Here is a 14,218-nt window from a genome sequence, read left to right on the forward strand (position 1 = left end):
GACAGTTGATATGATTCTGTGGTGTGATGGTTGTGTAACACAACACCCTTTTTACCTTATCAAAAACAGCTCTGTTCACAGTGACCCCTTTCGGTGCCTCTTTAAATGATAATGAGCTACTGCTCACCCCTCCCCTCAGCAGGCCCGTAGCCTGGTTCGGGTGGTTCGAACGACCCACCCCATCCAGTCAAAGGTCCGGAATTTATGTACGTTTTTTTTTTTTTTAAATAAACAAGTGTTCTTTTAAATAACAACGCACTTTTAAAGCCATAAAAAGTATTAAATACCTTAATAAGTATAAGAAAAGTCTTAATTATAATTTCAAGAGGTCTTAAATTTGGGGACGGAAAGACAAAAATAGCGTTATGGATTAAATGTGCTAGTCGTTTGAAGCGAACCACACGGACCGTTTATCCGCTCGGATCACAGTTCACAAAGCAGCAGAGCGCAAGTTTACTAGAGCAGAAGCGTTTACTCGCGAGCACTAAACAGCGCTGTGAGAACCGGAGTGAAGTGCTTGAATTCGGTGAAGAACACAATGACATGGCGATTTAAACAGATGAAACAGCGCTGACAAACAGGAGAAACACTGTGCGCAACGATAGTCAGAATCATTTAATATGGATTATTTTTACTGTAACACTGACTGGTATTGCGGCATAATTGTGGGACATATCGAACTGTTATATTATTATGTATACATGTATTAAATCTATTAAAGGAGTAATGGAATATAATTACAGTATTTTGTGATTAATAGCGTTTGTGCATTAATACTAAGATCACTGTTCTTCATACAAACACCTAGAACCCATGTAGTTCATTTTTATACCATGGTATTGAGGTGAATAATTATTATTAATAATTTCATCATACAAAAATAAGGTGGTTGTCGGCGCCGATGGCCTTGTGGTCAGCGTGCTCCGCGCTTCCCGTGTTCGAGTCCCGACTCGGGGACCTTTCCCACCGTCCATATCACTTCCTGTCCTTTCTGATCTGTCCTGTCCATAATAAAGTTTTTTTAAAAAATAAGGTTGTTACAATTTTAACAGATGTTACTGTTTTTGATAATGAACATTATCTGAGCTGTAAATCAGGATATCAGTTTAACATATTACTAGACAGCTTTTTCCATATTAATTCTATTTCTGCAGGTCTTTAATATATATATATATATATATATATATATATATAATTTATTTATTTATTTATTTTTTCTGCATAAAATTCCTTTCTTGATATTTGTATTTTGAAAAGGAGGAAAGACTGCACAGGGCTCAGAGGTTGAAAGGGGCCCAGAATGGGGGCTCAGAAAACTCAGTGGAAGGGTGTAGCATGGGTCAAGGAAGAACACAGTATATTCTCACCAGGGGCAGTTCTAGAACCGATTTTTCAGACTGTCATCAACTTTTTTTGTTTTTTCAATTTGTGCAATGAACATGGGTTGGAGCTCTTACTTTTGAGTTCTTAAAGTACACCAAATTAATGAATTTCACTTTAAAATGTGTACAATTTTCTCCTGGGGGGCATGCCCCCAGACCCCTAGAGGGACACACATCCACCCACCATTTAGATATGTGTCAGTACAAAGAATCTGTGATTTTATTGCATTAAAAATGTCATTCATTTAATTAAATTACTTATTGCTTTAGGTATTTGTGTATATTTACTGAACAAGGCGATATCTTGGTAAGCAGTTTGACAACATTGTAGTAAATATTTTTGGTGAATCAAAAAATCATGCTTATTAAAATACCAGCACACATGATAATACAGCACAAATTGGTGCATGAGTAGTCAACAAAATGAAGTATTTGAACCTCATAGTTAAATACAAAATGAGTGGGAACTGAAAAAGGTCCACTTTTTGGAAAAAAAGAACCCCCCCTTCCGCTAGGCTGGCTACGGGCCTGCCCTCTCTTCCATTTTATTATGTATTCGGTGGCGCATTACCATCAAAAACAAAACTAATCCACTGCGTCCTCAGTGGCTCTGATGTCGGGAGAGAATTAAGACTCTTTTAACTTCTAACTACAAAACACCTGCATTGCTGACAAGACGTTGTCGCTACAGCTGCTTAAGCACGGAGAAAATATGCTAGTATGGGACAGTCTGTCCCATATAATTGAGACTGTTTAGGTATTTTTGGGGACTAAAATAAAAGAAGTGAATGAATTTATATAATTGTAGAATGGTTGTGTCCACACACTGCTAAGACACATGTATATGCAAACACCATGTAAAAGTGATTTTTGCATGCGATGTCCCCTTTAAGGTGCATTTACATTTAGTATTGAGCAGTGATTCATACATTATTGATAAACTAGATAAAAAAGTTTGTCAAGACAAACTTTAAGTTGGCTTGAGAAAGCCGGAACAGAACGTTTTAAATTTGATGGTTTTCAGTCTGAAATAGTTTGAATTCTAAAGTAGTTTTAAAAGGTTAACGTTTGGATGTTTTGAAGGCAATACAGTCTGTCAGAGATAGATAGATAGTAGATAGATAGAAGATAGATAGATAGAATGTTGTTAGCATGTTATTAACATGATTACCGTGACTAGCATGATGTTATAATGATTAGCAAGGTACTAGCATGTTGTTAGCATGCTAATAGGATTATTAGCAAGTTACTACCATTTTACTAGCATGGTGCTAACATAATTAGCATGTTGGTAGCATGATTACCCGGTTACTAGGATGATTAGCAAGTTGCTAGCATGTTTCTAGCAAGATTAGCAAGTTAGTAGCATGTTGCTAGTATGATTGTAGCATGATTAGCATGTCGTTAGCATTTTATTAACATGGTTAGCAAGTTACTAGCATGTTACTGGCATGAATAGCAAGTTACTAGCATGTTGGTAGCATGTTTCTAACATGACTAGCAAGTTACTAGCATGTTGTTAGCATGATTAGCAAGTTACTAGCATTTTACTACCATGGTGCTAACATAATTAGCAAGCTACCAGCATATTGTTAGCATGATTAGCAAGTTACTAGCATAATTAACAAGTTGCTAGCATGTTTTCTAACATGATTAGCAAGTTGCTAGCATGTTTCTAGCAAGATTAGCAAGTTAGTAGCATGTTGCTAGTATGATTGTAGTATGATAAGCATGTCGTTAGCATATTATTAACATGCTTAGCAAGTTACTAGCATGTTTCTAGCATGACTAGCAAGTTACTAGCATGTTGTTAGCATGATTAGCAAGTTACTAGTATGTTACTAGCATGATTAGCAAGTTACTAGCATGTTGGTAACATGTTTCTAGGATGACTAGCAAGTTACAAGCATGTTGTTAGCATTATTAGCAAGTTACTAGCATGATTAGCAAGTTGCTAGCATGTTTCTAGCATGATTAGCAAGTTAGTAGCATGTTGCTAGCATGATTGTAGCATGATTAGCATGTTGTTAGCATGTTATTAGCATGATTAGCAAGTTACTAGCATGTTTCTAGCATGACTAGCAAGTTACTAGCATGTTGTTAGCATGATTAGCAAGTTACTAGCATGTTTCTAGCATGACTAGCGAGTTACTAGCATGTTGTTAGCATGATTAGCAAGTTACTGGCATGTTGGTAGCATGTTTCTAGCATGACTAGCAAGTTACAAGCATTTTACTAGCATGGTGCTAACATAATTAGCAAGCTATTAGCATTTTGTTAACATGATTAGCAAGTTGCTAGCATGTTTCTAGCAATATTAGCAAGTTAGTAGCATGTTGATAGCATGATTGTAGCATGATTAGCATGTTGTTAGCATGTTATTAGCATGATTAGCAAGTTACTAGCATTTTACTAACATGGTGCTAACATAATTAGCAAGCTACTAGCATATTGTTAGCATGATAAACAAGTTACTAGCATGATTAGCAAGTTGCTAGCATGTTTCTAGCAATATTAGCAAGTTAGTAGCATGTTGATAGCATGATTGTAGCATGATTAGCATGTTGTTAGCATGTTATTAGCATGATTAGCAAGTTACTAGCATTTTACTAACATGGTGCTAACATAATTAGCAAGCTACTAGCATATTGTTAGCATGATAAACAAGTTACTAGCATGATTAGCAAGTTGCTAGCATGTTTCTAGCAAGATTGTAGCATGATTAGCATGTTGTTAGCATGTTATTAGCATGATTAGCAAGTTACTAGCATGTTTCTAGCATGACTAGCAAGTTACTAGCATGTTGTTAGCATGATTAGCAAGTTACTAGCATGTTTCTAGCATGACTAGCGAGTTACTAGCATGTTGTTAGCATGATTAGCAAGTTACTGGCATGTTGGTAGCATGTTTCTAGCATGACTAGCAAGTTACAAGCATTTTACTAGCATGGTGCTAACATAATTAGCAAGCTATTAGCATTTTGTTAACATGATTAGCAAGTTGCTAGCATGTTTCTAGCAATATTAGCAAGTTAGTAGCATGTTGATAGCATGATTGTAGCATGATTAGCATGTTGTTAGCATGTTATTAGCATGATTAGCAAGTTACTAGCATTTTACTAACATGGTGCTAACATAATTAGCAAGCTACTAGCATATTGTTAGCATGATAAACAAGTTACTAGCATGATTAGCAAGTTGCTAGCATGTTTCTAGCAAGATTAGCAAGTTAGTAGCATGTTGATAGCATGATTGTAGCATGATTAGCATGTTATTAGCATGATTAGCAAGTTACTAGCATTTTACTAGCATGGTGCTAACATAATTAGCAAGCTACTAGCATATTGTTAGCATGATAAACAAGTTACTAGCATGATTAGCAAGTTGCTTGCATGTTTCTAGCAAGATTAGCAAGTTAGTAGCATGTTGATAGCATGATTGTAGCATGATTAGCATGTCGTTAGCATGTAATTAACATGATTAACGAGTTACTAGCATGTTTCTAGCATGATTAGCAAGTTACTAGCATTTTGCTAACATAATTAGCAAGTTACTAGCATGATTCTGGTTGCTGGGTGTAGATAGATAGACAGACAGACAGATAGATAGATAGTTAGTAATGGTTAGATGATAGATAGACAGATAGATAGATGAGTTTGAATGAGTTTAAATGGATTAGAAATACAGTACATAGAAGGGAAGCTTGATTGAGGCTCAAAGGATTCTGGGAGTTTTGACAGTTGGAATTTGAAGAGTGTTGGCTCATTTGAACATTCCGTCAATGTAAGTCTATGGGATTTTTCCCAATTTTAATCGTCATTTTTAGGAAAATCGTAAGTCCGATCAGTTAGAAAAGTAATAGCACACTCGGTGGGATCAGTCTGAAGATCTGGGCTGAGTTTGGAGTTTGTAGAGTTAAAGCTCTAGGACGAGTTAGTGTCGACAGATTTAGTCTCCAAAGAAAATAGCATATCAGTAAGTTGGCTTTCTCAAGCCATCTTAATTATTGCAAAACTTTGCACCTTTAAGTGGATAGTTCACCCAAAAATCTAATCTAATCTAATCTAATTTGCTCTAAATTAAGTGTTTTCTTTTCCATGCAATGAAAGTCATAGACAAATGTTGTTTGGACAAGCATTCTTCGTAAATATCATTGTACCACAAATGAAAATCAGGTTTATAATGACATGAGGGTGAGTAAATGATGGAATTTTCAGTTTTGGGTGAACTAACACTTTAAGTAGCTTCCTTTTCTTTGAAGAAACACTTGAGCTTGTTTGTCTTTCAAATCTAAGAAACATTCTTAACAAGACCTAGTAAATCACAAACACGATCCACATGTGAAACACACCCTCATTTGTTAATGTATTACTTCATTACTGCAGATTTGAGTTTGTGTTTGCATTTCCGTTGCGTTTTGATGCAAAAATCTGTTTGTTATTTTAGAACTGCACTTGGTTTGGTTTCTGTGCTCTTATTGGCCAAAACATGTGCTTGTAGAAGAAAACAGCATTGTGCTGTATTGAAAAAAGAGGAGCATGAGCGAGTAAACAGCATTATACTATGCAATACATTATACTATGCATTATATGCAAGTACTTAATCATTTTAGTATATTTCACAGATGCACAAATATTTTTATATCAAAATTAAATTCTTGCCAAGAGCCCTGATCTATGTATTATATTTAAAAATATATTAAACAGATTTTTTTTTTAACATTTAAAATATTAGGACTGAATAAAAGCGGGGAATTCTGTGTTGTGAGGCTTACGGGGCCTTGTCCATAAATTAAAAGGAAACAGAATTACATGTGTTCATGATTTTATTGGAATGTAGCGCAGGCAGTGAGCTATGCACCCTAGTCAGTGTAAACTCCATATTCGATTTGACAAATGAAAATGGACTGTGGGTTACACAATAGTGTAACATGATCAACAGGACTGAACATTTGTCCCTCTCAGCCCTGTTTTCATTTGCATCAGATTGAATAAGGCCTCCTCTTCAACTATAGTCCGTAAGTGTTGAAATGTATCTCTGAAAGGTGAATCTCAGGTAAATTTAGTATCATGCCGGTGAATTTTGTAACACTTTAACAATGCCTGTATTAGACTAGAGGAGTGATTCTTAACCCCAGGGCCCACTAAAGGGCCTCAGCAAACTTCCAAGCGAGTTTTTATTAAAGAACATACAGTTCTGGAAGACATTCGGATTAACATAATTTCTGAAATCACAAAATGAATCATGCTTAATTAACTTGATATATTAAATTAGTTGTGTTAAATCAATTTGGGGCTAAATGGTATGGAAGCCTTTTTGTTGTGGCTTTTTATCTCACAGTTCTGACTTTCTTTTTCAGAATTGTAGACATAAACTCGCAATTGCAAGTCATAAAATTAGAATTGCGAGTTAAGTCAGAATTACTAAACGGCAAATTAGCATTAGAGCGCAATTCCATAAAAGCACAGATGGGAGGGGAAAATTCTGCATGTGATTTACTGACAATGAGCACATTAAAGAACACAGACGCAACATCTCACTTCAATAATGGCCAGTACAATCTTTATAGGGGTTAAATAATAATACCAACACCAGTAATTTGACACGTGCAAACGTTAGTAAATCGTGTTGCGTGATTCATTTTAATACTCTCCTCCCATAAATTTTGCATCTGAAGGGGAAACATCTACAAATGCATATTCGATATAACTTTTAAGTGCTAATTCTTCACTGCGTAAATCCTGATATTTTAACGGCAAAGACAGTTTGCACTGGTTCAAGCTTTTAGTAACTGGTCCATAAACTCGCAATTCTGACTTTTTCTCGTAAATTTAGGTTTGCGTCTCACAATTCTGACTATTTCTTCACAAATGCAAGTTTGTATTTCATAATTCTGACTTTTTTTTTCCTCGCAAATGCGAGTTTGTATCTCATAATTCTGACTTATTTCTTGCAAATACAAGTTTGTATTTCACAATTCTGACTATTTCTTCACAAATGCAAGTTTGTATTTCATAATTCGAACTTTTTTTCTTCACAAATGCGAATTTGTTTTTCGCAATTCTTTTTTTGCGCAAATGCGAGTTTGTATCTCACTATTCTGACTTTTTTCTCATGAATTCGAGTTTGAGTCTGAATTCTGACTTTTTTTTCTTTACAAATGCAAGTTTGTATTTCATAATTCTGACTTTTTCTCACAATTCAGACTTTTTCTTCACAAATGGGAGTTGCAAGTTTGTATCTCATAATTCTGACTTATTTCTCGCAAATACAAGTTTGTCTTTTGGAATTCTGACTTTTTTTGCGCAAATGTGATTTTTTATCTCACAATTCTGACTATTTCTTCACAAATGCAAGTTTGTATCTCACAATTCTGATTCTTTTCTTTCACTGACTTTTTTTCGCACAAATGCAAGTTTGCGGATTTTTTTCTCACAATTCAGACACAATTCGGACTTTTTTTCCCCTCACAAATGCGAGTTTTTATCTCATAATTCTGACTTATTTCGGGCAATTGCGAGTTTGTATCTTACAATTCGGACTTTTTTCTTTCACAAATGGGAGTCTGTATCTTGTAATTCTGACTTATTTCTCACAAAATGCGTGTTTGTATCTCATAATTCAGACTTTTTTAGTGCAAATGTGAGTTTGCATCTCCCAGTTCAGACTTTTTTCTCACAAATGCGAGTTTGTATCTCACAATTCTGACTTTTTTCTCGCAAATTTGTATCTTGCAGTTCTAAATTTTTCTCAGGAACTCGCAGTCAAAAAAAGACTGATTATGTTCTCAGAACTGCAATTTTATATTTCACAAATCTGACTTAATAACTCAATTATTAACAATTATAACATATAATTGCATGTTATAAAGTCAGAATGGCAAGATAAGTCACAGTTCTGACAGAATTGCGAGATAAAAAGTCATAATTGCCTTTTTTTTTTATTTAGTGTAGAAAACAGGCTTCCATAAAATGGAGGCAGTGTATTATCAAAAACAAACAAACAAACAAACAAACAAAAAAAAAAAACATACACATTGTGATGGACTAGATTGACATTATTTTCTGTCATCTGTATGATTTTCTTTCTTCTGTCTAACATAAAATAAGAGATTTTAAGGTCAAGGGGGTTCAATGTGGTTTGGTTCCCAATGTCTTTCTTAATATATGTATATTGGAAAGACATTAGGGCGAGTAAATAATGACAGGATTTTCATTTTTTGCATGGACTACTGTGTTTTGGAACCAAATATGGTATAGCTGTAGTAAACGTTCTGCACTGCTTTCAGCACATGGAGAGAGATCACATAATCCCACATTTTAATTAGCCAGGAGTGGTTATAAATTTAGGAGATGACAGCTGAGCAAATCACAAATTTTTACTAGGTCTGAGGTGAAGCATTTGTCAGAAATAGCTGCATGGTGTAACATAATCTGCATATTGGTTTTAGTTTCTTTAAGACAGAAGCCTAGGAGATATTTACTAATGAACAGATTGACATTAAGGCCAGAACATTAATTCCTCAGAGATTTGAAGCTTCTTCAAGCACCTGATTCACACAAAGCAGTGTGAAATATACTGTAGTTTGGAACAAACGACAACAGTAATCCAGCCAGAATTTCTAGATCGAGTTCCACTAGGCGTATTCATATAGCCTAAATAATTGAGCAATTTAGGCAACACCGTACTTTTGTCGTTACACTGAATCAAAGACACTTCAGTCTGTAATTATATAGCATTAACGCACCTTTACCAGCAATTATGAGCAATTACAGTAGTTGTTATTCAATAAATACAGAAGAGGTAGGTTAGCAATTAGATCAAGGCTGTGAGGAGAAATCTTCTTATTACTTTGATATCATATAACCATTTTACTCATTCCCTCCTGCTCAACATGTGCACACAAATACCTACACCATCCCGGAACATGCATAAAAAACTATGAAGTGCAGAGCAATTTCACCCCAGTTTCATTAATGCGTCAGCCGTTAATGAGTTGACGTAAAAGTGAACACATTTAACTAAGTAGTCAGTGTGGGGGCAAACAGTCAAATGCAGTTTGAGTGACGCATTAGTCAGTGTGTGATGCACTCACACCCAAAGAGTTGACATTTTACCCATATTGTTGTTGTTCGTAAGCACTGACTCCCAAACGCTCTCTTCATTTATAGTACAACTTTGCGTGAAAAAAGCAAACGTCCGACTGATACACATTCTCAGGGTGATGAAGCTCAAATATGACACAGCTGCCCCACAAACCCATGAAATTCTTCATGTAAATATCTATAAATGCATCCTGTGACATCAATTTCAGTAGTATTGTGTTCTCCAGCCAGGTCTAAAAATGCATCTTGGCAGTCTACTTAAAAAAGGCACCTTCCTTAAGGAGCTTTCACTCTGGAAAAGGCTCCCACACACGCTGCACTACAACTCTGGAGCTATTCCTGTTGCCACCCCCATAGAACTGTACCAAATTACCAAGTGTCGGCAAGAAATAGAGGCAAAACGTGTCATCGCGGCGCACCAATGGGATCAATGGGGGAATGAAGCGAGGGGTGACGGAGAAAAGAATGATAGCATGAACACAGATGGAAGGAGGTGGAGAAAAGGTTGGAGGAATTTATTCATTCAACCCTGCGATTCTGAATCAGTCGATGTCACACAAACACATGTTCGGCAAGCTGCTGTGCCTATTTCCTCCTTAGTAATTAGATCAAATCAAAGTAAATGTTCTTTCTGCCAGAAACCCGATTCTAATTCTTCGGTTATTTTCGTCCGCGTTTCTCAGAAAGGAAACCCCACACATTTTTGATATTTCTAGCCATCTGTCATCTTGGCTCGTACGCGTTCAGGTGGGCAAACTTTTTAATAGATACTCAGTTCTTTCCAACCAAATCCGATTGGCCGCGCATCTGATAGAACCGACGGGTTCAAAACATCAGTCATTGCGTCAGAGACAGATTTCACATCTCAGTGAAGGAGAGAAGCTAATTTTTATGCTTAATAATTATTCTACATACTATTAGTAATAACAATTAATCATGACAAATTAATACAAAAACATGGGAATGAATATTCCAAGGCTATTTTTAAGCCAAGTGCAATATTTGTAAGAAAGCTACTGTGTCTGTGTGAATAACCTTGGTCTGCGGCGTGTTTGGCAGACACTTTCTATCCACAGAAAAAACACTAACCTTCTGTTTTTTTGATACTTAATATTTATATTTAAGCCAAATCACTGATAAAACACCATGACTGCTTTAGAATGGTATGTATTTGGCAGCAAGGCATGTTTTTGTGGTTTTAAAGTCTGGTATTTAGTATTTTTACTTTAAGGATAAGTGACCTTTCATGGGTTTTATTTGATTTCATTTTCATACATCTTGGATTTGACAAATGGTACTAATCTCTTAATATTTTTATTCTTGTTTGGCAATGTGTAGAAGTGCTATCATGGATTTTTTCTTTTGTTATCGGAGCAAATGGGAAAGCAATAATTAGATTTGTTGTAGTTTCCATTACCCACTATAGAAGTTTACCCAAAAAATGATAACTTTCGCTTCAGAGAACCACGGAAATCTGCAATAGTTGCAATTAAAATTATTCAACCCCCCAGAGACTGCAAATACAAGCATTTCTGAAGATCCACTGGCATATTAGAAGTGATAATGTCAATGTATAATGTTATATTTTTTTAATTTTTTAATGAGACAACTATGTCATAGTTATTCAACTATGACAAAAATTTACAGATAATTTACTCACCCCTTGTCATCCAAGATGTTCATGTCTTTTTTTCTTCAGTTGTAAAGAAATCATGTTTTTTGAGGCAAAAATTTCAGGATTTTTCTTCATATGGTGGACTTCAGTGGTGCCCGCAAGTTTGAACTTCCAAAATGCAGTTTAAATGCAGCTTCAATGGGCTCTAAACAATCCCAGCCAAGGAAGACGGGTTTTATATCTACCGAAAAGATCGATTATTTCCTAAAAAATGTACAATTTATATACTTTTTAAACCTCAAATGCTCGTCTTGTCTAGCTCTGCGTGAACTCTGTGTATTCTGCTTCATACAGTTAGGGTATGTCGAAAAACTGCAGAAGTACAGACCCAGGGTTTACAAAGTGAACGTGCAAGGAGGGTCAAACACCCTTTACAAAAACGGTAAAACAGCGATGTAAGAAGATTTTGAAGTTGGAGGAGAAAATGAAACGGGAGTTTGACCTACCCTAACTGTCATGAACCGGAATGCACAGAGTTCACGCAGAGCTAGACATGACAAGTATATAAATTGTTAATTTTTGTAGAAAGTACCCGATCGTTTGGTTAGATAAGACCCTTCTTTTGAAGCTGGGATCGTTTAGAGCCCTTTGAAGCTGCATTTTGGAAGTTCAAACTTGTGGGCACCATAGAAGTCCACTATATGGAGAACGTTCCTGAAAGTTTTTCCTCAAAAAAAAAAAAATTCTTTAAGACTGAAGAAAAAAAACCCAAACATCTTGGATGACGAGAGTGACTGAATTATCTGTAAATTTTTGTTCTGGAAGTGAACTTCTCTTTTAAGCCTTTAGAAACTCTATTAATAAATAGAATTGGCTTGAGCTGTTACACATACATACATTTAGTCCATGCATGTGCTGAAGTACAGTAGCAAATGTGGCAACAAAACTCTCACAAAAGCTTTAGAGAAGAAATAGTTTTATTACATTAGAAAGTCTAAAGCTACATGAAGATTTCCAAGACATTAAAAGGTTCTAGAGACACAGCTGGCAACCGTATTTCTTAGTTTAAAATGTGTTCTACCAGAAAACATTTGAGGGTGTTAGAATGAAAATGTTTGAGCAACTGAGAAAAACCTGCAGTGTACAGCCAAAGACTTGCAAGATGACTCAATGAAAGGAGGAAATCTTTCCAATGCAGAGTATAAGTAGAACACTAGACAAATATGGCCTTCCTGTTGGGGCATCTTACCAAACGCCACTCTTGACCAGAAAGAGCATAAAAGGCCGACTTGAACCTCTGGATCAGCGGTACGTCTGGTGCAAAAGAATGCAATGCTTATAAGCAGAACACCATCTCCATGGTCAAACATGGAGGTGGATCAGTCTTGTTACAAGGGTTGCAGGAAGTGGAATTCATGCCTGTACGAAGAACCTCATGGATTTTTTAAAGTATCAGGCCATTTTGGCAAGAATTGTGATGCCTTTGGTACAAAAACTGAAGCTGCTGATAAACTGATTTTCCTGCAGGACAGCCATAGTAAAGTATATATCCAAAATCTCCTTATGCTTGGTTCAGTCATAGAATGTGCTTGAGTGGCCTGTTCAGTCTCCAGATTTAATTCTCATTGAAAATATTAGGTTGAATTTGAAGAAAGCAATGGCAAAGAGAAAACCAAAGATTTTCCGAGCAGCATTTATTGGTGATTTTAAAGAATAAACGATTCTGCAACAAATCTGACTTTTGGGGGATGAATAATTTTGAACATGAATGTTTAGAACCATTTTTTCATGCTTCATCAACATTACGTCCTCAGAATCACTCAATGTGTAGTTAGAAACTTTGATAAACAGTTCTCTGCAGCAATATGTCTTGCAGCTCAAGGGGGGTGAATACTTTTGACTGCAACTATACTATATGGGCAAAAAACATCTTTCTTCATTGACGGCCATTAAAAATTATAGTCTGTATATCCTCAATATATCATTATAGGTAATGTTTCACCAATGCTTTTTTTTTTTTTTTCTGGAAGGCTCTTACAAGTGTAAAATTGACATACTGTCCCCAGACAGCACAAATACGTCTGCAAGATGTCTGTTAAAGATCACTTGATCTGGAAAGAATCTGCTGTGTACAAACATCTGACAGACGTTTGTAAGATGTCAGTTTTACATACATTCTAAATCATAAACATCTTAAAGACATCCAATAGACGTCTATTAGACATCTGACTGGAAACGTCCTATAGATGTATTGCAGATGAGCAAACACTAAAAAAATTCTCTTCCACATATAAATGAGAACGTCTCCAAAATGTAAGTGTGCTATCAGGGTCTCTGCTGATTTTCATGCCAACTCCCAAGGATTCGGCACTGTGAGCGTTCTTGTGTCGCCATCAGCCAATCAAGTCAAGAGTGATTAGTCACATGGCATTTGCAGCTCAAGTGATTGGTCCAAACAACAAATAGCCGAACCAACCACAAATGAGCAAAGATGTCAGATTTCAAATCGATTTTGCGATTCGAGATAGCAGATTTCAAATCGCATACTTGAGGGAATCTTGTGCCATCTGAGATGAATGGGAATGCTTTTTTCCTGGCATTTTCGGAAAATTATTCTGGCTCGCCTCACGGACAGAAAGCAAGACAATTAGAACCAAGTCAAGCTAGAAAGTACAAGATGTAACTGGGAAAATGATGGAGTAGGAAGTGATTGAGAGAGCAATGACGGACGTGCGTGCCTGCTTTTTCTAGTCGTTTCCAGAGGCGCTTGGACTGTTGCTGGGGGCAACCTCTGTTCGGTCACCTTACGGCAGGGAGGAAGCATTGTGTGAGCAAAGGTTTCTATTAATAGGAGCAGCGGGAGAGAGGACAAGAGCGTACGAGCGTGTGAGTGTGTGTGTGAGCAAGCATACGCGCATGTGTGAGCGAGCGAGCGCGAGGTACGCGAGGAGGAGGAAGCAGATTGTGAGAATGAGACAGTTACTAGAGAGAGCTGGAGGGAGGGATGCAGGGAGAGCGTAGCGGAGGAGGGAGCGATGGCGTGATGACGCTGTGCGTGGCGTCAGAGCGATAAGAATAGAGCCGGTGCGTGCAGGGCTGCTGAGACATCGCTTTTAA

The 14,218-nt window shown here is 36.5% G+C and overlaps 1 long non-coding RNA gene across 1 annotated transcript in view; it reads left to right on the forward strand.

Moving 5' to 3' along the window:
• Positions 1 to 14,218, forward strand: part of LOC127181212 (uncharacterized) — a 41,333-nt gene that overhangs the window by 11,403 nt on the left and 15,712 nt on the right. The window lies entirely within an intron of this gene.

Source organism: Labeo rohita, chromosome 18 (assembly GCF_022985175.1).
Source record: "Labeo rohita strain BAU-BD-2019 chromosome 18, IGBB_LRoh.1.0, whole genome shotgun sequence".
NCBI classification, from domain to species: domain Eukaryota; kingdom Metazoa; phylum Chordata; class Actinopteri; order Cypriniformes; family Cyprinidae; genus Labeo; species Labeo rohita.